The 25,311-nt window shown below is 37.8% G+C and overlaps 1 long non-coding RNA gene across 2 annotated transcripts; it reads left to right on the top strand.

Annotated features, from left to right (window-relative positions):
* Positions 1-16,319: 16,319 nt before the first annotated feature.
* LOC141423853 (uncharacterized) lies at positions 16,320-24,868 on the top strand. Of its 2 annotated transcripts, none has more exons than XR_012448623.1 (3): positions 16,320-16,395; positions 22,427-22,556; positions 23,205-24,868. It is a non-coding gene; the product is annotated as an uncharacterized lncRNA (long non-coding RNA). The 2 variants fall into 2 exon arrangements; XR_012448624.1 differs by lacking the exon at positions 16,320-16,395 and adding an exon at positions 16,419-16,637.
* Positions 24,869-25,311: the final 443 nt, after the last annotated feature.

Below are 25,311 nucleotides of genomic sequence, written 5' to 3'. Positions count from 1 at the left end.
TCATATATAGTGTAAGGTAAGGATTAATTTTACTCTTTTCCATGTGGATATCTAGTTTGTCCAAACACCATTCATTGAACAGACTAACCATTTTTTTTTAATAATGTGTTTGTGACATCCTTGTCAAAGATCAGTTAACCATATGTACATGGGCTTACATCTTACTCTCTATTCTGTCCCAGTGGTCTGCAGGTCTGTACCACACTGTTTTGATTCCTGTAGCTTTGTAATGCATTTTAAAATCAGGACTTATGTTGCCTCCAGTTGTTATTCTTTTTTTTTTTTTTTCATTTTTCTTTTATTATTCATATGTGCATACAAGGCTTGGTTCATTTCTCCCCCCTGCCCACACCCCCTCCCTTACCACCCACTCCACCCCCTCCCGCTCCCCCCCCTCAATACCCAGCAGAAACTATTTTGCCCTTATCTCTAATTTTGTTGTAGAGAGAGTATAAACAATAATAGGAAGGAACAAGGGGTTTTGCTGGTTGAGATAAGGATAGCTATACAGGGCATTGACTCACATTGATTTCCTGTGCGTGTGTGTTACCTTCTAGGTTAATTCTTTTTGATCTAACCTTTTCTCTAGTTCCTGGTCCCCTTTTCCTATTGGCCTCAGTTGCTTTAAGGTATCTGCTTTAGTTTCTCTGCATTAAGGGCAACAAATGCTAGCTAGTTTTTTAGGTGTCTTACCTATCCTCATTCCTCCCTTGTGTGCTCTCGCTTTTATCATGTGCTCATAGTCCAATCCCCTTGTTGTGTTTGCCCTTGATCTAATGTCCACATATGAGGGAGAACATACGATTTTTGGTCTTTTGGGCCAGGCTAACCTCACTCAGAATGATGTTCTCCAATTCCATCCATTTACCAGCGAATGATAACATTTCGTTCTTCTTCATGGCTGCATAGAATTCCATTGTGTATAGATACCACATTTTCTTACTCCATTCGTCAGTGCTGGGGCATCTTGGCTGTTTCCATAACTTGGCTATTGTGAATAGTGCTGCAATAAACATGGGTGTGCAGGTGCCTCTGGAGTAACAGTCTTTTGGGTATATCCCCAAGAGTGGTATTGCTGGATCAAATGGTAGATCGATGTCCAGCTTTTTAAGTAGCCTCCAAATTTTTTTCCAGAGTGGTTGTACTAGTTTACATTCCCACCAACAGTTTAAGAGGGTTCCTTTTTCCCCGCATCCTCGCCAACACCTGTTGTTGCTGGTGTTGCTGATGATGGCTATTCTAACAGGGGTGAGGTGGAATCTTAGTGTGGTTTTCATTTGCATTTCCTTTATTGCTAGAGATGGTGAGCATTTTTTCATGTGTTTTCTGGCCATTTGAATTTCTTCTTTTGAGAAAGTTCTGTTTAGTTCACATGCCCATTTCTTTATTGGTTCATTAGTTTTGGGAGAATTTAGTTTTTTAAGTTCCCTGTATATTCTGGTTATCAGTCCTTTGTCTGATGTATAATTGGCAAATATTTTCTCCCACTCTGTGGGTGTTCTCTTCAGTTTAGAGACCATTTCTTTTGATGAACAGAAGCTTTTTAGTTTTATGAGGTCCCATTTATCTATGCTGTCTCTTAGTTGCTGTGCTGCTGGGGTTTCATTGAGAAAGATCTTACCTATACCTACTAACTCCAGAGTATTTCCTATTCTTTCTTGTATCAACTTAAGAGTTTGGGGTCTGATATTAAGATCCTTGATCCATTTTGAGTTAATCTTGGTATAGGGTGATATACATGGATCTAGTTTCAGTTTTTTGCAGACTGCTAACCAGTTTTCCCAGCAGTTTTTGTTGAAGAGGCTGCTATTTCTCCATCGTATATTTTTAGCTCCTTTGTCAAAGATAAGTTGCTCATAGTTGTGTGGCTTCATATCTGGATCCTCTATTGTGTTCCACTGGTCTTCATGTCTGTTTTTGTGCCAGTACCATGCTGTTTTTATTGTTATTGCTTTGTAATATAGTTTGAAGTCAGATATTGTGATACCTCCAGCATTGTTCTTTTGACTGAGTATTGCCTTGGCTATTCGTGGCCTCTTGTGTTTCCATATAAATTTAACAGTAGATTTTTCAATCTCTTTAATGAATGTCATTGGAATTTTGATGGGAATTGCATTAAACATGTAGATTACTTTGGGGAGTATCGACATTTTTACTATGTTGATTCTACCAATCCATGAGCATGGGAGATCTCTCCACTTTCTATAGTCTTCCTCAATCTCTTTCTTCAGAAGTGTATAGTTTTCCTTGTAGAGGTGGTTCACATCTTTTGTTAGGTTTACACCTAGGTATTTGATTTTTTTTGAGGCTATTGTAAATGGAATTGTTTTCATACATTCTTTTTCCGTTTGCTCATTGTTAGTGTATAGAAATGCTAATGATTTTTCTATGTTGATTTTATATCCTGCTACCTTGCTATAGCTATTGATGATGTCTAGAAGCTTCTGAGTAGAGTTTTTTGGGTCTTTAAGGTATAGGATCATGTCGTCTGCAAATAGGGATATTTTGACAGTTTCTTTACCTCTTTGTATTCCTTTTATTCCTTCTTCTTGCCTAATTGCTCTGGCTAGGAATTCCAGTACTATGTTGAATAGGAGTGGAGATAGTGGGCATCCTTGTCTGGTTCCTGATTTTAGAGGGAATGGTTTTAATTTTTCTCCGTTAAGTATAATGCTGGCTGTAGGTTTGTCATATATAGCTTTTATAATGTTGAGGATCCAGTTCTGTTATTCTTGCCCCAAATTGCTTTGGCTGTTGAAGTCTTCTCTAGTTGAATATGAATTTCAGGACTTTTTGTATTTCTATAAATAATGCCACTGGCTGGGATTTTCATAGAGATTGTATTGAATCTATAGGTCACTTTGAATTGTATGGACAGTTTAATAATATTCTTTCTTCTGATTCCATCTGGAATTGAGATATAGGATATCTTTCTATTTATTTGAATGTTCTTTCGTTTTTCTACAGGTGTTTACAATTTCCATACATAATTTTTTCATCTACTTGGTTAAGTCTATCTTAAGCATTTTATTCTTTTCGATGCTGTTGCAAATGTGATTGATTCTTTTTGGGGTGATACTTTTCAGTGTATTGAAATAAAACTGAGTTTTGTATACTGGTTGTGTATACTCAACTTTAATAGATTTGCACATTAGATGTAAAATGTTTTTGTGGTCTCTTAGGGTTCACTGCATATAGTATCACGCCATCTGTTAACAGAGAGAATTTTAATTCTTTTCTCATTGACTGCCTTTTGTTTATTGCCTAACTTTCCTGGCTAGAACTTCTAGCATTATGTTGGACAAAGTGTAGATAGTTTCCCTTTTTTTTCATGGAAAACTTTCTGTTTTTCACCATTGAATATGATGATAGCTGAAGTGTTTTCATGGGTGGCCTTCGTAGCTCCTTCTATACTTAATTTGTTGAGAGATTTTATAATGAGATGTGTTGATGTTTCTGCATCTATAGAGACAATTGTGTGAGTTTTCCCCTTCATGCTTTTAATGTGCTCAGTTATATTTACTGATTCATATCTATTGAACCATCCTTGCACTGCAGGAATAAATTTTACTTGGTTATAGTACATGATCCTTTTAATGCATTGTTCAATTCTGTTTGCTAACATTTTGTCAAGGGTTTTTGCATCCATATTCATCATGGATGTTAACATTTCATTTTCTTTTCTGGTGGTGTTTGGACTTAATATCAAGAAAACTGGTCCTGTCTGGGGGTTGGTACCAGTGGGGAGGGGGAGGATATAGAGAAGAGGTTAAGGAGGTGAATATGTTGGAAATATTATGTTCTCATTTATGAAAATGGAAAAATGAGACCTGCTGAAACGATTCTAAGAAAGGAGGAGAGGAGATAAAGGAGAATGATGGAGGGAGTGAATTTAACTAAGATAGATCTTAAGCAGTTTTGCAAATGTCACAGTGTAGCCCCAGTACAGCAATAATATGATAATAATTTTTTTTAAAAGAAGATGCTGGCCTGAAAGAATGGATTGGGAGTCTTCTAATTGTGGATGAGTTTAAGGATTGGCATTAGTTTTTTTAAGTGTTTGGTACAATTCTTCTTGGAAGACTTCTGATCCTAAGCAACTCTTTGTTGAGTTTGTGATTTACTGATTCAGCTTCCGTATTTCTTATTGCTATGTTCAGAATTGCTATTGCTTCTCGATTCAGTCTTGTTAGATTGTATGTTTCTAGGAATTTACCCAGCTTTTCTACACTGTTCATTGTGTTAGTATCTAATTATTTATGATAGTTCCCCATGAACTTTTTAAGCTTCTTTAGCATCAGTCATAAAGGCTCTCTCTTCTTTCTGATTTTGTTTATCTGAAGCTTGCTCCCTCTGCCTTTGCATTTAAAAATATCTCTTTCTTGACTTCCCACACCCACTGTAGAGGGATGTCCTCTGACTGCCAGAGGCAAGGCTTCAGGCACAGCTACCATCTATTCCCATCCAGCAAATGCCGAAGTTACAGCTAAGATCCATGCTTTTGAACTTTGACTTCCATTTCTCTACCCATTCCCATCCTCACCTTCTCAGAACCTGTGAAATCACAACTGCAACCCTGGTGATTCCTGGTGCAGTGAGTTTTTCCTGCATTTCCTGAACAATAGGGTCTTCTAGGAATGGTTCTGCCCACTGCATATTTACTTCCTACCTGTTGCCCTCAGTTCACCTGTGGCATGAAGCCCGAGTGATGGAAAAGGGGTGCAGGTGTGGAGCTGGAAGGACCTTGATATCCACATCATTACCTGAATGCTGTCAGTTGCCTTGTTTACTCAAACAACTGTCTACAAGTGGCTCCTCTGTGCCAGCTTCATGTAGGGCAGACACCACCAGCTCTACCTCCCACCTTCTTACTTTACCTCCATGTGCACTCGCCATGTTGTGGGTGAGGTACAGAGTAGGGCTGTCAGGAGTGAGGAGAAAGACTGTGGAGGTAACTCCACACTGTTTTTCCCACAAAGATCTTGCCAGAGGAATGGATTTTTGTGGAGTGCTCTGCTGTGCTGGTGTTGGGAGGGGTGAGGTAGGCAAAGTGAAACAGTTCTTCTTACCTTTGCATTCCAACTTTTCTCATTTCTTTGTTTCACTGAGGTCCATAGCCTCACACTTGCATTCTGGAACTCTTGTACAGGTGTTGTCATCTGTGAAAGGCTGTGACATTCGTGTGTCTGTAGGGAAATAAAGTTGGGATCTTTTATTCTGCCATTTTGTTGATGTCACTACAGTGATGTCTTAATTAAGGGATACTTTCCCCTATTGTTTTAGGTTTTTTTATGTTTCCTCTATACTTTCATGTTAATATATATTTTATTTTTAAAATCTACATATTGAACAATTTGGAGTTTTAGGATTTCATTTTGCTGATATTTTAGAAAATACATTTATATATTTATCAGTGAATCACGTAATGTCCTGTGGTTGCTATAACAAATTACTAAAAACTTGGTGGTTAAAACAACATACATTTAGTATTTCGCAGTTCTGGAGCCCGGATGCCAGAAATCAGTTTCACATGAAGGCGTGCACAGAGGGCTATGTCCTCATGGGTTGTGGTGGGAAAAGCCCTTCCTCGCCCCTTCCAGCTTCTGTGGCTGCCTGCATTCCTTTACTTTTGCCCAAACCGTTAGCATCTTCAAATTTCTCTGCTCTACATTTACCTTGCTTTTTCATCTGTGTGTAACTATCTCAAAATCGCTTCTGCCTCCCTTACAAGGACACACAGGATTCCATTTAGGAACCACCATGTTCATAAGCCTGAACTCCTCCAGTATGTATGGTGGTGAATAAAATTGCTGGTCATGGGAAATATAAATTTTGGAGGCAATATCCACACTTGATATTCTCAGACTTTTAAAATTTTGCCAATTTAGTGGCTATAAAATGAATTCCTGCTAGGGTCTTGATGTGCCTTTCATTGATTATTAGTATAATATTGACTATGATGTATTTATTGTCCTATGAATTTTTTTTCAGTTTAATGTTTATGTTTTTTATACAATGTTTATGTACTTTTTTCTTTTCTCATTGACTTTTAAGGAGTTTTTAAGGTAGAATCTTTACACTAATATCTGCTGTTCCAAGCTTCCTCTCCCCAAGTCATGGCCCTCCCATCTTCCATTAAGGAGTTTTGGATAAATAAAATTCTTAACTCTAACTTTAGTTTTCTTTATTTTTATTGGGTAAGAAAACCTTCCCAACTGCAAAAACATTCACCTATGTTTTCTTAAGTTTGATTTTACATTTTCAATCTTTACTTCTGTTAAAGTTGGTTTTTTATTATGGTATGAGGCAGAAGTCAAATTTAATGTTTTCCTACTGGATGACTTCTTTTCCAGCTCCACTTTTTAAATAGGCCTTTCTTTCCTCTCCTCTTCACGCAGTGAATTTCCTTACTGAGCAGTTCTGTCTCCAGGCTTCTGTATTCCTCTACTTCATTGGTTGATTTGTCTATCATTATGCCAACCATTGTCTGTATCAGAGTTTCCTCATAAGCTCTGATTATTAAAGTTCTTTTACATTTTTAGGTTAAAAATCCCTCCCAATATGATCCACACATGAAGTTTATTTTGCATGTCATATTATCCATTTAAAATATTTTCCTTTCAAAATACATATTTCAAAGGGAGTAAAATTAATTCTAAAACCAGATATTTATTAAATATTAATAGATACTAATTAAAATATTTCCCTAGTATTAATATGCTCAAGACTTTACTTCTAAGTTAGTATATTTTGAATTAAAGAAACGCAAGTTTTAAATTCTGAGTCTGTATTCTGTAAGGATACTGCTTACTGGTTATTTCTCCAGCTATACAATGGGCCTGGTGCAGTTTATCCCTCATAGTGAATTTTTGGTAATAAAAATTACAGATTTACTATCTTCTAATTAAGTAATATTACTTAGCATTTGCATATGCTTGAGATTTTAACCTGTTCTAGATAATCAAGCTTTAGCACATTAAAATATTCACGTTTCCTTAGGGGTATATTCAAAGTCATCTCTGATAAGTTGGTTCCCTGGAAAAAATTCTCATGGGAAGAGAAAATTGCTGTAATCTGATGACTGATCAAGTCAGTAAAGGAGAGGCCAGCTATGCTAGCTTGGGTGGAAGTAGAGTTTGACTTCAAGTCCTTAATGTAAACATGTCCTGTCACCTCCCCTATACACTGGGGACCATTTGAAAATACACAGATATTTTTGAGCTTAATCAGCATTAACTTTGAGCTAAAACTAATTCTTTGTAACTTTGTACATCATTGAATGCACGTTTTTCTTGAGGGACAGTTCTTGAAGGGTCAGGTGTTTAATAGGATTCTAATATGAATCTATTCTCTGGATTTCCCCCAGTTCCTTATTATAAAGTTCAGATACATATCAAAAAGCAACTGAATCTCCAGCTCAGCATTGACCTATACTGTTAAGGTCACTAGATAAAAATACCCAGTGGAAATTCCCAGAACTTCCATCCCATTGACAAAACAAATTCCATTTGAATCCAAGTTCAGAGTCTGAGATTGAAGTGTCTATTTGGAGGATCCCAGGTCCTGTGTCAATACCCTTGATGCTGGGGACTGAAGATAGTTAGAGAAGTGAGGTTTTCATTCTTTTCAAGTTCTTTCATGTAAAATAGCTCAACAAAACATATAAGAAGGACTTCTGCAGACATACTCTAGCCAGCCATACTTTAACACTTGTTTACACTTTGAACACTGAGATTTTTAGAGCAAATTTATTAACTTATTTAACAGATGACCAAACTGGTGAATGATGATCATCAATGACTTGCCTATAGTAAGTAGTTGTAGATTCAGCACTGTTTATATTTCCTAACTATTTCAACCTAAATTTTCATTACTTGTTCCCTGAAAAGTCAAGTATATAGTTGCAACCTAAATGCTTTGAAGGTGAATGAAATGTTTTCCTCCCCCAAAATCTCTTTGTATGATGCAAGGAATAGTAATGGGAAAGCTGAAATCCAGGAGAGATGGAAAATAATGGATTTGATGAGACTGGGCTGTGGGAGGATTAGAGCTGAGTTTGATTGTCACAGCTTTAAATAATGCAAAGTCTAGCTTCACATGGTCCCTCTCCTAAGTGGAAAGGTACTCTACGAACTTATTGGCATATTTCCACTTTAATAATCCAGCACCATCTGTGGAAACAGGATCAGCATTATAGGCTTCACTAAATGGATTATATGTTTCTTAGCAAACACCTGTTCAGAGCATTTAGGTATTAGGTGACTCAGGGATTTCAAACACATCCATAACCATTCATTGAATTTAAATGTCAGGAAACAGTGGCAGTGTTAGAGGGAAAATATAATGAAAACTATTATATATTTAATTTTAAGCGCTTTGAATTTGAGATAATCAAAAGAGAAAGTCTGAATTCATTTGTAGAGAAAAGCATAATGGGTGTAGGAGTGCTTTCACAATACACCTGCACAGTGACACAGTACAGACTGTTTGACAATGTAACTGTGTGGTCCGGTCATAGGTTAATAAATTGAGGGGTCAGGGAGGTCCCCTGGATCTGCCACATTGCTTAGCTCAGGGTCTGTCTACAGTACATGGCCTGCCTGACCTGCCTGACTGAATGTGGTGGTCCTGGACTCATCATGGAACTTAAGTGTTATAATACTTAAAGAGTTTTCTTTCTCTTATGTGTGGTAACCATAGCCTGGAAAAGAATCTAGCATGAAGGTAGGCATAGACTGAATGTCATTATTATTTAATGGAGATACGCTGCAAATCTAGTGATTCAAGGAGAATCAGAAAAAATTAGAGAGGACACTAATTGCAAAAAAGGTAACTCACCACCCAGTAATTTAGAATTTGCAGAAATCACAATCACTCAGGATGCTAATATACTGGAAAATGTGTGTTTTTTGAAACTTGGGTTTTACTAGGTATCTAGACTGGCATACTTTCTAGATAGCTCAGGACCTAGAAGCAACTCAGCATCTCTTGAAAAGACAGCATGTTTAGGATATAACCCTGACTGGACTACAGAATAACATAACCTCATCATGTATCTTGAGTACTTAGCAGCAATAACATCAATGAACAGGACAGTGAACATGGCTGTGGAGAAATGCAGATGTAGCCTCTCTTCTATTAAGACAAGAAGAAAGGACAGGGGTAAAGTACATCATCCCCAAAGAAACAAAAAAGCAGATGTTCATTTTCTCTCTCCACTACCTTACTGAGAGTCCTACTGCCCAGTGTGTGGTCTTGTGAGAAAACACCTGGTAATAATAACTTTAAACCAGCATGTTGAAGTTACATATGTACAGGTCCACCACTGAGGTAATGTGCTTGTAATTTGGTGTACATGTGGGAAACATATATTGGGCTGGCCATTTCAGTAGCACTAAACTTTAAAGAAAAGTAAAAAGAAGGTAGAAATGATCCTTGGTCATGGAAGATAATTATCCTTCTAGTTAATCAAATCTTTTTCATAGCTTAGTAAAGAGAAGAGACATATAGAGGTAAATCTCTAAAAACACAACAATGTTTAGAAATGCCTGTTTTAAGACTTTATACCAGTATGATGTGTTCTAGCCTTTAGTGTTTATATAAGTCACAGGAAATAATGCAAAAAAGTGAATATTCTTATGTCCCACTAGCAGAAATGCTGATTCAGAGACTCTAGGGGAATCCTGCTATTTTAGTTCTTAACAAGCTTCCAGAAGATTTGGAAGCATAGAATCTTGAAAATTTTTCAGATTCCTAGCCCATATTCCTATTTTGTTCAGCAGTAACTGAGTTCCTAAGAGTGTGCTGTATAGCTCTAGAGCCTAAAATTTAAGAAGATGGAGACCTGGGAATGAAAATGGCTGTGTTGTGGTAAGATGAGGGCTTTCCTTTGAACAGAAAACACTGGATGATAAGAAAGGAGGGCTTTATATTTATTTGTCCTAGTAGATTGTTTGTTGTGTGAATCTGTCCATTGTTTATATCAATTGTATTGTGTTCAGTAGCTGGGATTTCAATGATGTGTTTTATCACTTACAGGTGTTGGGATATATAGAAATGGATAAAAATCAGTATTTTTGGTAGTGCAATATCTGCCTACATTGATATATTTTAGTACGTCATTTTAATAGAATATATAAAGTGGTAATACTTCTGTATCTCAGCTTTCAAGGCAATAGGTATTACTGCTATAGATTTTCTGAGCAAGACATGCTTAGTACTTCTTAACTGTGTATTTATAGTTCATAAAATAAAAGTGCTGTTTCTTAGAGAATTAGAAACAGTAACTAAATAAGAAGCTACCGCTTAGTTTTCTGGACACCAACCAACAAAAAAGAGCTCTCAGGTTAGTGTAGACTATGGACTTGAATTTATTGACTGAATCAGAATAATGAAAACCCAAACATAGAAAACTCTTATAACTTTCTCTGTGGAAAAGAAAACAGAATGATTTTTAAGGCAATCTATATATATCTATATGAATTATATATATAACTATATATAGATTATATGTAAGTATATATTATTATATATAAGTATATACATATATAATATATGAGTATATATTATATATTATAGATATAATTATATTTATATAATTATAGATATAGACATATATATCGCTAAGATACCTTCTATAGGAAATTCAAAAGAAGAAGATGATGTGGTAGTGAAATTATAAAGTGTCACAATAAAGTAGAGCAATGTAAGGTGCAGCAGGGGAACATGGAATGTGTGTTGGAAGAAAACGAAGGAACGGTATGAAGTCACAAAGGTTTTTGTTGAGTATGAACTTCTAAGTTGCCAGGGAGAGGTTAAGTATGTTCTTTGCAGATGGAAACCTAGAGAGTAAATGGATTAAGCTGATTTCAAGGTCAGACCTGGAAGAAGAAAAACGGAAACTCTGATTGTGGAAAAGACTTGAAAGATTAGTCACGGTCAGCCTGACACCTTTCCTTAAGCTGATGTGCTCCTGCCATGGGCATTCCATAGAAGGGGCTCCATTATCCTATCAATCACAGGACACATCTTTAATGATTTCCTTTGATGCTTTTCTTAATACCCAGTGCCATGTCCCTCTATGTCCTGGTTTTGAACTTCATGATTTGCTACCCTCTTTCTACTTCTACCTCATAATCTGGCTTGGCAGTTACATTAAGGTTTGCCCAATTCTTGTTTGATCTAGTCTTTGGGACCCTCAGATCATGTGATAACCAAACCGGTCACTGTCACTCCCTCAAACCCAACTTTCTTTTGCCTGTGACAAGGATGTATGTAAATAAATTCAAGTTATTAATTTTGAAGACCAATAGATGAAGTTCTACAGAAGTTAGGATCTTACCAACATCATTCAGCTGGTTAGTAGAATTTATCCCAGTGTATTTACATCCATCTCAGGTCTTTTTATACCAACCCATCTTAGTCCTAACATTGCCTTAACACACTTTGCAGACATATAAGCTTAAAATCTGTTGCTCCTAGCAAAAATTTTCAAAGAACTTCTTTTATCATTTATAATTCCCAAATAATAACATGATGACCTTACATAGGATACAAGGACTACTTGGGAGAAATTTATGCTAATTCTTCCTCTTTTGTTAGGTTCTTCTTAAGTTATTCATGCCACTAGACAATTTAAAAGTATTCTGGCTCATTGAAGAAAGTAAGTTTAGGATGTGTCAAGCAAGTTGCATGTTTTAAAAGCCAACCTAACACTGGAATGAATAAACATATTTAGTGCAGGCAGTTCACGGAGGACAATATTCCTGCTTTATGCAGCAACCCTAAGGATTGCTCATAAAAATGTGTGTTGCACAGCTGTAGAATCTAAAATTTAAGAATAAGGTGAAGAATTCCTAAAAGGAGCTGCCAGGGGCTGTTGGTATAGTGAGGGCCAGTAGAAATTGCCCATTGAAGTTTTCTTCTACCCCAAATCCCACAACTTCCCAAGGACAATTTGAATTCAGAATTAGCCATTGTCTTCTAAAGTAGGGTCATTTTCTAAAATGACTATGTCTATCTGGCACATGAGAAATCATGAAAAGCTATGAAAAAGAGGAAGATTTCCAGTTCAGTTAAGGGAAATTGAGTGTCCCAAGTAACAGAGGTGAAGAGGAATGTGTATGTTTAGGCACCTTTGATATATACATACCAGGTTCTGAGATACCTGGCAGACTATCAAATTATAATCCTATATGTAATCCAAAGAAAGAATAAACAGAACATTCCCTTTTTTATTACCATTTTTACTTATTTTCTCCCAACCTTTAATACTAAGGACATTTTCCTGGCTTCAAAGTTTATAAAATTAAATATCCTAGATGTTTCAAGTGTAAATTAATCTCTAATGGAATCCTAAAAGCTCAACTGAAATGCTCAGAATCCTATTCTGGGCTCTAGAACTGTGAAATATAAGGTTTCCCATAAACTTCAGAGGTTGATATGTTGTGTACCAGAGGGATAAACAGGTTTAGCTTTTGTTAGTTTTAGCCCATCTCCAGAATTTTGGAATGGACTGGTTTTATGGAAATGTCAGTTGACATGTATGGTTGACCACTTGGATGAAGCAGGATGAATGGGGGGAAATACTGCCTGGAAACCAAAGAAGTAAGAATAGCTGAGGGAGAAACTTCCTATATGTGTTGGCAGCTCCTCTACTTTTGCAATTTATGGCTACAGAGATGCTATGATCCTATACATGGGAAAGTCAGAGATACCGAAATTTCCAGCAAGTCCACTCACAAATAAATCAAATCTTGAGTGCACAAATTAACCCCAAATCCAAGAATGAATTTTATCCTTAAACGACTTTGCCATGACTAATGACTGCCCGGGACACCACAGGCACTGAGCGAGGGATGGCTACTGAGTGTGCTCCATTGCCAAGTCAAGGGCTTCCTTGCTCAGGTGACAGTGGGGAAATACTTCCAAGTTCCAACTCGGTTTTCCACCACATATTAGTGATTTTCTCAGCCAAATTCTTTTATGACTCTAAATTCCAATCCTGAAAATAATACATTACAGTGGTAGACCTGGAGATAGATTTCAGGATGTAAATTATTCTAGCCTCCCTTGCATTTTTTTTTCTTTTCTGTGTCTCAATATCTTCAATGCTGGACCATTGAGAGTGTCCAAGTTTGGATCTCAGTGGTGAAGCTGAGAGAGGCAAAACAAGAACCAGCAGAAGACACATACTCAAGGCATAGAGAAATACCAAGGGTCAGTAATGGAATGACAAGGTTGTAAGGAAGGTACTCATTAGGAGCAAACCACTGTGGTAATGTTTCCATGTGCAGATGTGAGAGGGTGACATGGGGTTTGCCAGGGATGAATGGAAGTGGAGAAATCAGCAGGTATGATAACACTATAGAATATTTACTTCTTTATTACTACTTTCATACTCCATCCATTTAACCACGCAGTAGCTTTCATATTGTGCACTGATGTTTTGAGAACCACAGTCCTTCAGGATGATACTTTTCATACTTTAAGGTTCTCAAGAGGACTGTGACAGCTCCCAACTTATCCCCAGCTTCTTCAACAAAGAGACTGAGGCTCAGAGAGGTAAAGCAACCCTCCCATATTCCACACCCAGGTCTGCTTGACTCTTGAGTCCTGGACTTTAACCAATGCCCTTCACTGTCGTTTTTTTTTTAACCATACTGGAAAAAAATTAAGATGTCATATTTAAGGATGATGACAGGGTCCATAGGCTGGATTTCTCTATGCAGCATCAGGTTTGAAGGAGCAGGCAAGCTAGGAGCACAGAAGCTTGGGATAGGATGGGAAGTAGCCATGATGACAAGAGTGAGTGACAATGCAATGTGTGAAGGAGACATGAAGGAGCTGAAGAGCTTGCTATTGGTCTTCCTTCAGATGAATTTCTACTTGCCTAGAATGGCGATCTCAAAAAGATGGGTAAGATGAGCCATGGGAGTAAGAAAAGGTTCAAATGTTAACCTAAGGCCAGTTCTGTAATTAATATTTAGTTTTAAAAAAGAAAGTTATCATTTTATCAATATTAGACATATGGATTGATCCTGGGGATGTGCCAGTGTCTCTGCTCTCTCCTTCTACTAATTCTTTTACCTCTTTCCTTGAACATACATGAGACAACCATCTATAATGTACACGTCCCAGTATGCCCTGAGAGATAAGGAGAAATTTTACAAGGGAGTTTGACTATGTATTGGTTTATTGGAGCCTGGCAAAGTGGACTTAATGGGTAAGGGTATCTGGTTTTAATTACACTTAAATCATTTTCCAAATGAACACATGGTTCTAAATGATTCCTGCATGAAACTATGATTGGAAAAAATAGTGCAAGAAAAGGTAAAGAAAAAATGTTAGAAGTATTGTCTTTTCTTCTCCTGGCACAAGTGTTTGGTCAGCCTCACTATAAAGTGAAATAAATGATTAATCAAACCAATAGATTCAAACCACATTACTCTTGCTGACTGCATTAAGGGTTTTGTGTATAGAAACTGAAATGATAGGAACCATTGTCATTGTATTTCTTCCTGAGGTTTAGAACTCAGCTGTGGCCTGACCAATGTGGAAAGGATGGGAGCACGTTCATTTGGAATGGTGTCATGCACTGGGGCGGCCCTAAGGGCAGATTTTAGGAATCAGCATCCTTGAGCCAGTCAGGACAAGAGGCTGTGAAAGTAGCCAGTTAGCAGCAGCGGGTACACAGGACACTTTTCACCTGATGCGGGCTGAGGAACAGGCAGCTTTCCCAGGCATTATGGATGTGCAAATAAGTCTGTGACTCACAGAGTCAGCAGCAGACTGTGTGACAAGCAGTTTGGACGGTTCCTTATTGGTTATGGGCAGGTTCATTCATTTTTCCTCTTCCATAGTCTTGGGAAGATTGGGGAGCACTGGGTTGGATTGTGACTATCTCCCACTCTACCAGAGGTGTGCTCAAGTCTGAACCCACAGCACCTGTGACTGTGACAAGTTCTCATCTGGAGATAAGGTCTTGCAGATGTAATCAAGTTACAGTGAGGGTAGACCCATATCAAATGCCTTGTGTCCTTACAAGAGGATGAAAATTTTGACACAGAAAACACAAAAGGGGAGTGGCATATGAAGATGGAGTGGTGTATTTTCAAGTCATAGAACATCAAAGATTGCCAGCAATGACAAGGAGCTAGGAGACAGGTATGGAATCCATCCTCCCTCACAAACCTCAGAAGTAACCAACCCTCCACCCCCACCCTGTGCCCCAAATAAGGAGGCCAGGGTGAGAGAAAAACTTTCTGTTGTTTTAAACCATTCGCTTTGTGACAATTTGTTAAGGCTCTTCTAGGAAACCAATAGAGAAGGGTAGAGATTAGCCCTCCATTTTAGGAGGAAATTAAATTGATTTTCCCTTTACACATCATTATCAAAGCGTTGAATCAGGCTAGCTATATGAGCGTGGGTTTCAGTTTCATCTAAAAAAGAACAGGTTATGTTGAAATCTCCATAAGAAGGGGACTAAGGTAGAAAGGAGAAAAATAGAGGGGATGAACTGATTCAGGTTATAATGCATATATACATGGAAATGTCACAATGAAACACCCTGAACAGCCATCTTAAACAAACAAAAATGTTTTTCAAAAACAGAACAGGAAGGCAAAATAGGTCCTGTCTGGGGATTGGTATTAGCGGGAGAGAGGAGATAAGGAAAGGGTACGGGAGGGTGAATATACTGGAAATATTATGCACTCATGTATGAAAATGGAAAAATGAGACCTGTTGAAACCATTCCAGGAATGGGGGAGAAGGAAGAAAGGAGAATACAACTATGACATATTGTAAGAACTTTTGCAAATGTCACAATGTACCACCAGTACAAAAATAATGAAAAAATAATAAAAAAAAAACCAGGTCAGAACCTAGGGGTGTTTTAAAGTTTCCTTATATGTCTTAAAGTGAACAACTGTGTGTTCAATGTGCTCTTTTCCTTCTCTCCTAATAGTGCAATTGTTTTGGCATGCTAGTTTGTTTTGAGAGAAATTATGACATAATTAGCACATTCCAGAGCAGGAGTTCTCAAAATTGAGCACAAATCAGCCTCATCTGGATGGCTTCTTGCAAAGGAGTTTCTAATCTTCTGACTTCTAATCCATTAAATCTGGGAATTTGCGCTTGCAACCAGTTCCCAGGTGCTTCTGGTCTGCTGACTGACTACAAGTTTTCTATGCACTTTCCTGATTTCCGCTTCACCATGACGGTGAAGCTCTAATTGGTGGGTGGTGGGAGAAGAGGAGGGCTTTATCGCCTGATGGCCAATATAAAAGAAGGAGTCTCCTCTGAGAGGGAGGAGGGTAGGGAGACACATTGGACAGGAGTTGCTGAGAAACCATCACCATGGAGATGGGGAAGATCAACTCAGGAGGAAATGTGGTGAGTTTTCTGGGCAGCTCTGAGGCGGAAGGTTAGTGTAAAGTTTAAAGTGAGCTTGAATGGTAAGGTGCCTGGCTGGGGAGATCATAAAGGGAGAGATTTGGTCTAATTTGAGTGTGGTTTTTGTCAGGCCAAGGAAATGAAGGATGGATATCAAGAGTAAGGGTTGCACACAAGGCAATGACAATATTGATGGACCATGGACAAGCTGGGAAGGGAGGGAACTGAGACCTGAGTGGCAGGTAAATATGACCATATTGACGGACTGGATACAAAGTGGGGGGTGTGTGTGAAAATTATTGAAATGCAGGTAAGAAATACAGGCTGTAGTTGAATTTTGATTTTTCTAGGTGATACTGTCAATAAGTAAATCTTTTGGCTAACCTAAGATTGCCTTTATATATGAGTAAGGCTTAATTTTGTCAGTTAGCAAGAAGTCCCCAGGTGAACAATCAAGGCTGTTACATTTACTTCTTGTTGACATTATGACTCAGCTAGCTCTTGTGAGCTCTCTCCCCTCCCCCTGTTCTTTTCTCCCTCCCTTTCCTCCTCTCCATGCCGCTCCCTCTCCCTCCCCCTCCCTGTGTGTGTGTGATAGATGTAGGGTGTTCACATGTTTGATTGTTAGCATTTGGAGGTCTATGTGCATGAGAGTGATAAATCTACATTTTTTCCTTTCTTGTGGCAAAATCTGAAGGTTTTGATTTAATAATCTGCTGCCCTCATAATAAAAGATGATGTGCAGGAGTGTTTTATTTTGCTTTGTTTAGGTCTTGGTTTTGTTTTTCCTATTCTTTGGAAGGGATGGTGTAAAAGCGGTATAATTTTTTCCAAAAGTGGCTGAAAGAATTCTCTGGTGAAGCCATTTTGGGTCTGGAATTTTCTTTGTATGAAGTTTCTTAAAGATCTGAATTTGTAAAGAGTCATAAAACTATCCAGATTTTTGTCTTTGTGTTTTCCTAAAAAGAGTTCTCATTTTATTTATTTACCAAATTTATTGTGAAAGGCTGTTTTGAGTATCCCAATGTAAGATGTGGTCCCTGGAACCCACAGCATCTCCTGGGGTGTGACCTAAGCCACACCTGCACAGCTGCAGCTCCCAGGCTCTGCCCCTTGTGTGTAACTAGGCCTTTCAGGAGATGCGGTGCCTTGACCTTCGCGGTCACTCTGGACATGAGTTTTAGTAGCAGCTGCGACTTTGGTCTAATGTCTTTTCACTCTTGTATCACTGTAATTTTTATTTTCACTGTGATTTCTTTGGTGTAAGGATTATTTAGATGGGTTTTGCCGAATTCTTAATTTTTTAATAGTTTTGGTTTTGACTTGTAGCTTAATCTCACTGTAGTCAGAATATATACATATTTATGGTGCCCAGGTTTGAGCTCAGGGCCTTGCACCTGCTAAGCAGGTGCTCTCATGTGAACCACCCCCCTAGGCCATCTGCTTTAGTTTCTTTTTCAGATAGGGTCTTATGCTTTCTCTCTGGCTGTTCTAGGACTGCAGTCCTCCTGTCTCTGTCTCCAACATAGCTGGAATTAAGTCCTGAACCACCATGCCTGGCTTTTTGCCTGGGCTGGCCTCAAACTACTGTTCTCTTCTCTTCCATCTCTGAGGAGCTAGGATTACAAGCATGAGCCACCATGCCCAGCCTGACCTTTGATCTTTAACAAGCATTATAACATGTTTGTGCAAATTATGGTTTGCCTATCGACTTTTTAAGGGTATTTTTAAACCTGTATAGTTTAAAAAACTACTAATTAGTTGTCATACCAACTAATGGCTATGGATACGTTTTTCTCAAATATTTTTATTTAGGTTTTGTATTTTTATTTCATTTAGAGCTTTTCTTATATATGTTATAAGGTAGGGCAACATATAAAGATGGTTCACTATCCCCATTTATTGTATAAATTTTACACAATTTTTCTTGTACTTTATTTCGGAAGACGCCACTTTTAACCTTTGCTAACTGGCCTGTCAAGTCCCTCAATATTCTCAGAACTCACAATTGCTATTGTGAAAATTTGTTCTTCATGTAAACCTTAAGATAACTTCTTGAAACTTTCCTCTTCTTCCCCAGAATAACAGAGTTGAGATTAGAACTGGGAACACATTAAATTTGCATATTAATTTGGGAACAATGGAGATTTCCTATTTAGGAACATCTTTTGTACAGATTACATTTTCTGCACTCCCAATAAGACTTCATATTTTCTTGTATAACTGTTATATTGGAATTTCGGTTTACCATTTACATTCTTCAGATAGCTTAGTGCTAATATGAAAAAATATTTTATATACTTAACTTTTACCCAGCCACTTTAACAACAGTTTTCATTAAATATATAGTATCATCTATAAGATTTTTAAATGCAATAATAAAAACAGAAAAATAGATGATCATATCTCATTTCTAATATTAATATTAATTTTGAAGTTAATTATTTAAAATAATTATTTGAAATAATTTTACTATTTAATTTTACTTTGGTTAGATAATGATAATATGATAACATCTCTTGTCTGCATTTAATGAAAATGCAGTTACTCAGACTGTCTTTTTCTTTTCTTATAGGTAGATCTTTCCGTATTTAATATAATTCCACTATTTATATTTATTTTATTTTTGTAAGAATAGCTGTTTAGCCAGGAGCCTGTGGCTCATACCTGCAATTCTAGTTACTTGGGAGGCTGAGATTGGAAGGATTGTGGAGCTGGACAGGAACAGGTTCATGCCCGTCATCCCAGCTGCAGGGGGAAGCACAAATAGAGGATCTTAGTCCATTCTGGCCTGGGCGTAAAGTGAGACCTATCTCCAAAATAACCAGGGCAAAAAGGACCAGAGGTACAAGCCATAGAACTCCTGCCTAGAAAGCCCAAGGCCCTGAGTTCAAACCCCAATACCACCAAAAGATTAAAAAAATTAAAAAGACTATCTCAGTTATTATAGTTTTACTGAAAGCTTATGTTTTATTTTTGACATGATTTTATTATTGACATAATTATGCCAATAATTATTGACACAGTTATGCCTTGTATCCATCGTGGTCTTTGGGATAGCCATATTTACCATTTTATTTGTAATAATGCATAGTTAATATAAAATACCATAATCAGAATTAATATAGTACTCTACAGTCCCTACTCCAAAACTCCACCTCCAGCTTATTTTGTATATTCCCAGCCATCTTGGGGCTCAGATATGCAAAATGCCAGCTTATGATATAGGCTTTCTTAGCGACTGTGAACCTCTTTGGAAGGAAGTTGCGGATTAGAATTTTTTTTCCTGGTTAATTTAAATTACTTCTCTCGTATATGGTAACTACACAATGCTCATTTTTTGCCCTCCTCTTCCTCCTCCTCCTCCTTCTCCTCCTCCTCCTCCTCCTCCTCCTCCTCCTTCTTCTTCTTTCTTTTTTTGCAGTACTGGGGCTTGAACTTAGGTCCTTCACCTTGAGCCACTCCACCAGTCCTATTTTTGTGAAAAGTATTTTGAGGTAGGGGGTCTCATGAAGTATTTGCCTGGGCTGGCTTAGAATCCTCCTGATCTTTTCCTCCTGAGTAACTAGAATTACAGGCGTGAGCCACCAGCTCCAACTTCTTATTACTACATTTCCTTAACAAGAGACTTTCAAACTCCTTCTCATGATTTACTCCAACTTCTCATGGTCTCTCTTACAGTGTCTCCTGTAGAACTATTTCTGGAGTCACAGGTATTGAAATGAAAGTATTATTACCCGAATGTTTTTGGATACTAAAACTTGAGGTAACCATGGTTTATTCTCTTAGCTATCAGATGCTGTGACTGCTGCCTCTGAGTTGTTTTGTCCAGTTCTTTTCCTTATGAACTGTTTGGCTGGTGGCTTTTGTCCACAATGGTTAAGACTCATTCCTCACAGTTTCTGTGTGTTCAACTCCAGCCTTTTCCAATTCCAAGTTAGTTGGTTTGGAACAGGTTTTTTTGAAGGCTGTAGTTCCATCATTTGAAAAATAGTGAAGTTTTTAGTACCAGTGTTTTAGAGACAGAGTATATTCTTCTATCTATGTACACATACACACATATATATGTATACACATATGCATGTATGCTCCTATATACACATACATACACATAGATATAGAGAAAAATATAGACATACAGGTAAAAGTAACACATAAAATTCTTAGCACAGTTCTGGGACATAACAAGCTCTAAATAAATAATGTTTCAGAAGTAGCAGAACAGGTAATTATCAATACTGCATTATTATTATATTTTCAATTTACTGCTTCTGCATTTTCCCCTAAAATCAGAATCTAATTTTTTAAAATTTTATTTTATCCTGGTACCTATAAACACATTTTAGAAAAATTGAACAACTTTCTGTTTAATGTCATGTGTACATTGTCATGTCAACAGACTCATAGTGAGAAATGGTACCACCTTCTGTCATTTTCTTATTTTATCAGTGAATGTGTTTTAGATCTTTCTAAAATGGAGATGCAAGTAAGATTACTGGAATTAATTTATAATCAGAACTTTTATTCCTGTGCTCAGATTTTACCAAACAAGTGAAGTAAAAGGTTCTCATTTATATTGTACTCAGATAGTTGTGCTGTGTATCACCAAGAGAAGATTTGCTGTGCCAAGGGAAATACCTGTCTTTTACCTAGGATTTAAGATCTCTTTTATGTTATTAGTTCAGAATATAAGTTGTTTAACCAATAGGATTTTTAAAATCACTTTGCATCAGCCCATTTCATTCCCTGAAGACTGTTTAACTTTAGAGTCTGTATAAGGGAGTTACTTCAAGATTTAAAAAAAATAGCATATATTTTGAATTTTATATTTCTAAATATATTCCAGTACCAACCAAGGGGTGAAAGTGAAGTAAAACAAAAAGATTCTAATTGATTTGTTTAAAAACAGAAAGTAGTTCCAGACACGGTGGCTCACATCTATAATCTCAGCTACTTGTGAGGCAAGATCAAGAGGATCACAGTTTGAGGCCAGCCTGGGCAAAAAGTTCACGAGAACTTTATGTCAACCAATAAAAAGCTGGCTGTAGTGGTTTGTGCCCAGTAGGATGCACAAGTAGGAAGATTGTTGTCCAGGCCAGCCCAGCCCAGGCATAAATGCAAAACTCTATCTCCAAAATAACCAAAGCAAAACTGGACTGGCAGTGTGGCTCAAGGGGTAGAGCACCAGCCACACACACACAAAACAAAACAAACCTAGAAAGTGACAGCTATGATGTGGGTTGTATGTCGCACAGTTTCTGAGAGCAACACCATCTGCCTGAGGGAGTGTGGAGTGTGTGCCTGGATGAGGATGTGGTTTTATTATTTTTTTTAACACATAACCTGGTTTGAAATTTTATGTGCAGACTCTCAGCCTAATTTTTCTGCTTTTGTTAACTATTTGCTGCAAGTGACTTCTCTTTTCTAGCTCTAGTCACTTCCTGGCATCTCCTTGCTTTCTTCCTGTCTTTCTTAGGAAAAGATTAACGTGATGAAATTCCTTCTTGTAAGGCCTTCGATTCCCCTTTCTTGCACAAGAGCACACATTTTGCAGGCGTTTGGGGCTGTTCTTAAAAACCCTGCTGTCTGTGTTGGAGAAAATATACTGAAAGATATTTTCAGTGTATATCTTCTCTTCTCTTTGGGAAGAGAGGTGTATTTTGCTGAGTTAGTTATCTGGAGAAATCACATCACCTTTGAGTTTTATAGTTTTTATAGTAAACGTTTTTGCTGGGATCCCTTTGTCCACTGTATTAAAGGTCCTAATTTCTTAGAAGTGGACATAGGGAAGTCTGTATAGGATTTTTAAGAATGGATTTTTCAACACAACATTGATTCTGTATTTCATGTCGCACACACAATTCAAAATAACAATAACAAATGAAAATTGGTTGGAAAGACAAAATCAAACACAAAACCCAAGAGATTCTGTGTGAGAAACACTGATAACACATACCTTAGCTCAGGTCTAGAGTTGACCTTTAAGTACCAAGTGTTTTTAATCTTCTGATCAACTCCTTCTGTTATTTAGAATTGCTGATTGGACCACAAGGTGAGAACAGTTCAAATGTGGACTCAGGTGAAAAGGATGTTAGAGGTGTTGAATAGCGACCAGAACTGAGAAAGCAAGATCACAAAAGACACAAGAGAAATTAAATTGGGTAAGTTTTGAAATGAAAAGGAAAATAGACGATATAAATTTGCCTTGCTAAGAGCAGAAAAATGGCTGATCAGATTGTTGTTGCTACCGTTTCTTTTTTTGTTGTTTTGGGGACAGTTTTATTTGTGGTTCCTTCTGCCTCTACTCAGTGATGTACTGTAGGCTTAAGCCCAGGAAAGACTCTTAAAAGAAAAAAAATCATTTCAGATGTGCAAGTAATTTATTAGTGCTTATTATGATTTCCTTTTAATTCTACCTTACATTTTGTCTCAAACGTTAGGCACTGTCCAAATTTTTCCATATGGTCAGTTATTCAGGGGCCTATTACAGACCACACAACTTTGAGCTTTGAGAGAAAATATAATTCCATTCATTTTATAGCTAAGGAGACCGGACTGGAGAGAGAAATGAGTTATCTAAGGCCACACAGCAATTCTTTCTTGAAAAGGTTTTAAATTCTTGTTTCCAGATCTCTGACCCATTGCTCTCTGCAGTACCGCCTGACAGTCATCATGTATCGTTAAGTTTTGTATTTTCTGTATTGTATTTTGCATAATTCTGGGACTTAGACCTCAATAAATTCTTATTAAATGTTTAAATGAAAAATGGCCTTTAGGTAGATAAATCATGTTTCATTTTATTGTTACAGCTTTCATTCACCAAATCCTATGATTATTCCTGGCATCTATTGCAAACCACAAATCAAATGTGCATAGCAAGTGAGTTTCGTTTTCATCTCTGCTGGCAACATTGCCATTGAATGTCCCTGTTGAAACATTCTGATGCAGGAGTTAAGGAAATTGTAAACTCGTACTTTGGGGTTATAAGCTTCAACCAAGAATGAGAAAGGAGATATAGTAACGTGTAACGTTCAAGAGGATATAACACAGGATCTCAGAAATAACTTACAGCTCCCGTTCCAACGCATTCTACAAACACAGACGCTGATGTGATGGATGGCCTCTCAGCTGGAAATTCAACAAGGATCCAGTGATTGCCTACTTTTTAGAATTATTTCCTTCCTGATAAAAAGTTGGATGACAAAGAGCAGTATGACCTGCACTGGACGTGGAGTTGAGGGCAGGGTCCTAGGTCAGTGTGGAGCAGGATTTTGTAAACAGAATAAAAGCAATGCCCGTGAGAACTATTGGTGTAGCACTAAACCTGAGTTCTGACAAAAGAAGTCTACACGTGAAACACTGCTTTTCTCCTTGCTGAGCCTCAATTGGCTCATGTGTAAGCTGGAGTTCAGGTGAGTCCCCTCAAGGGTTACTGTAGGAATGAAACAGGATTTTGTGGAAGCACCAGCCCCTACACATACTATCCACTTCTTTGCTATTATTTCAAAAATAGTCCAATATTTTGGATACTAATCATGTATGTGTCTTCTACATCTAACAGTGTAGAAGAAGTGGTGACAGAAGACATGCTAGGGGTACTTTAAAAATACCAAAGAGGTTTAGTATTGTAGTTCACACTTGTAATCCCAGCTACATGGGAGTTGGAGAATCAAAGGACTGTGGTTCAAGGTCAGTTCCATTCAAAAGTTAGTGAGATTATCTCAATTAAAAAAAACACACAAGTAAGCAGAAGACATAGGTAGAAAGATTGCAGTCAGAGGCCAGCCCCAGGGCTAAAATGCGAGACCCTACCTAAAAAAATCACTAAAAGCATAAAAGGAGTGGGGCGTGGCTCAAGTGCTACAGTGCCTGCCTATCAAGCAGGGGACCTTAATTTCAAACTGCAATACCTCCCAAAAAAGAAGCAACAAAAACAATTAACCTTCTTGTTGTTTAAATACAAGTTTTATGGGAGTTCTGCTTATCATAAATGGAAATGATTGTGGAAAGTCAGTGAGGAAATAAGTGGCAATGGAGCTGCATGGAAATGAAGAAAGTAGCTTGAGAAAACTGTGCCTGTAGACCGGTCACTACTTGAAAAGAATCACAGTCACCAGTGTATACAGTACATTGGGCGTACAGTGTATCCAAAATGCATCTAAGTAGCAGATAACATCAAGACATCCAGTGCAGCTGGGTGTGGTGACTCACACATGTAATCCCAGCTAATCTGGAGGTAGAGATCAGGACAATTTCAGTTGGTTTGAGGTAAGCCCCCACAAAAAAGTGAGACCCCCCCATTTCAACAAAAAAGTTAAGTGTGGTAGGACATGACTGTCCTACAGTTACTTTGGAGGCATAGGTAGGAGACTCACAGTCCAAGGTCAGCCTTGGCAAAAACACAAGACCTCTCAGAAAAATATCTAAAGTATAAAGGGCTTGGGCATGGTTCAAATAGTAAAGTACTTGAGGTCCTGAGTTCAAATCCCTGTATAGCCAAAAAATATCCAGTATATTCTTCTCTTGTGTCCTCTGTGTGTGTCTCCCACCCCACCCCACCCCATTCCTTCTCTCTCTCTCTCTCTCTCTCCCTCCCTCCCTCCCCTCCACTTTCCTCCCCATCGCGCATGCTCAGGTTTGGTAAGGTTTTGATGTACTTCATGGCTACTTGCTAGAATGCAGTGGGCACACGGAGCAGGCACAAAGCCAACATCCTTCTGGATGTCTCCATGGGGGAGGGTTCGGAGGCATTTCTAGTGGCTGGGGAAATTTCACACGTTCAGTTGAACTTGTGGCTGTTCCACAGTTCCTTCTCACTGGTGTTTACCATGTTCTTCATCCCAGGGCCTTCTGCATGCTAGCCATATACTCTACCACTGAGCTATACCCCAGCCCTTTTTAAAACAATATGTAAAG

The sequence above is a fragment of the Castor canadensis genome, chromosome 6 (genome assembly GCF_047511655.1).
Source record: "Castor canadensis chromosome 6, mCasCan1.hap1v2, whole genome shotgun sequence".
In the NCBI taxonomy this organism is placed as follows: domain Eukaryota; kingdom Metazoa; phylum Chordata; class Mammalia; order Rodentia; family Castoridae; genus Castor; species Castor canadensis.
Note: the sequence above shows the minus strand (reverse complement) of the source record. Positions and strands in the feature narration are given on the sequence as shown.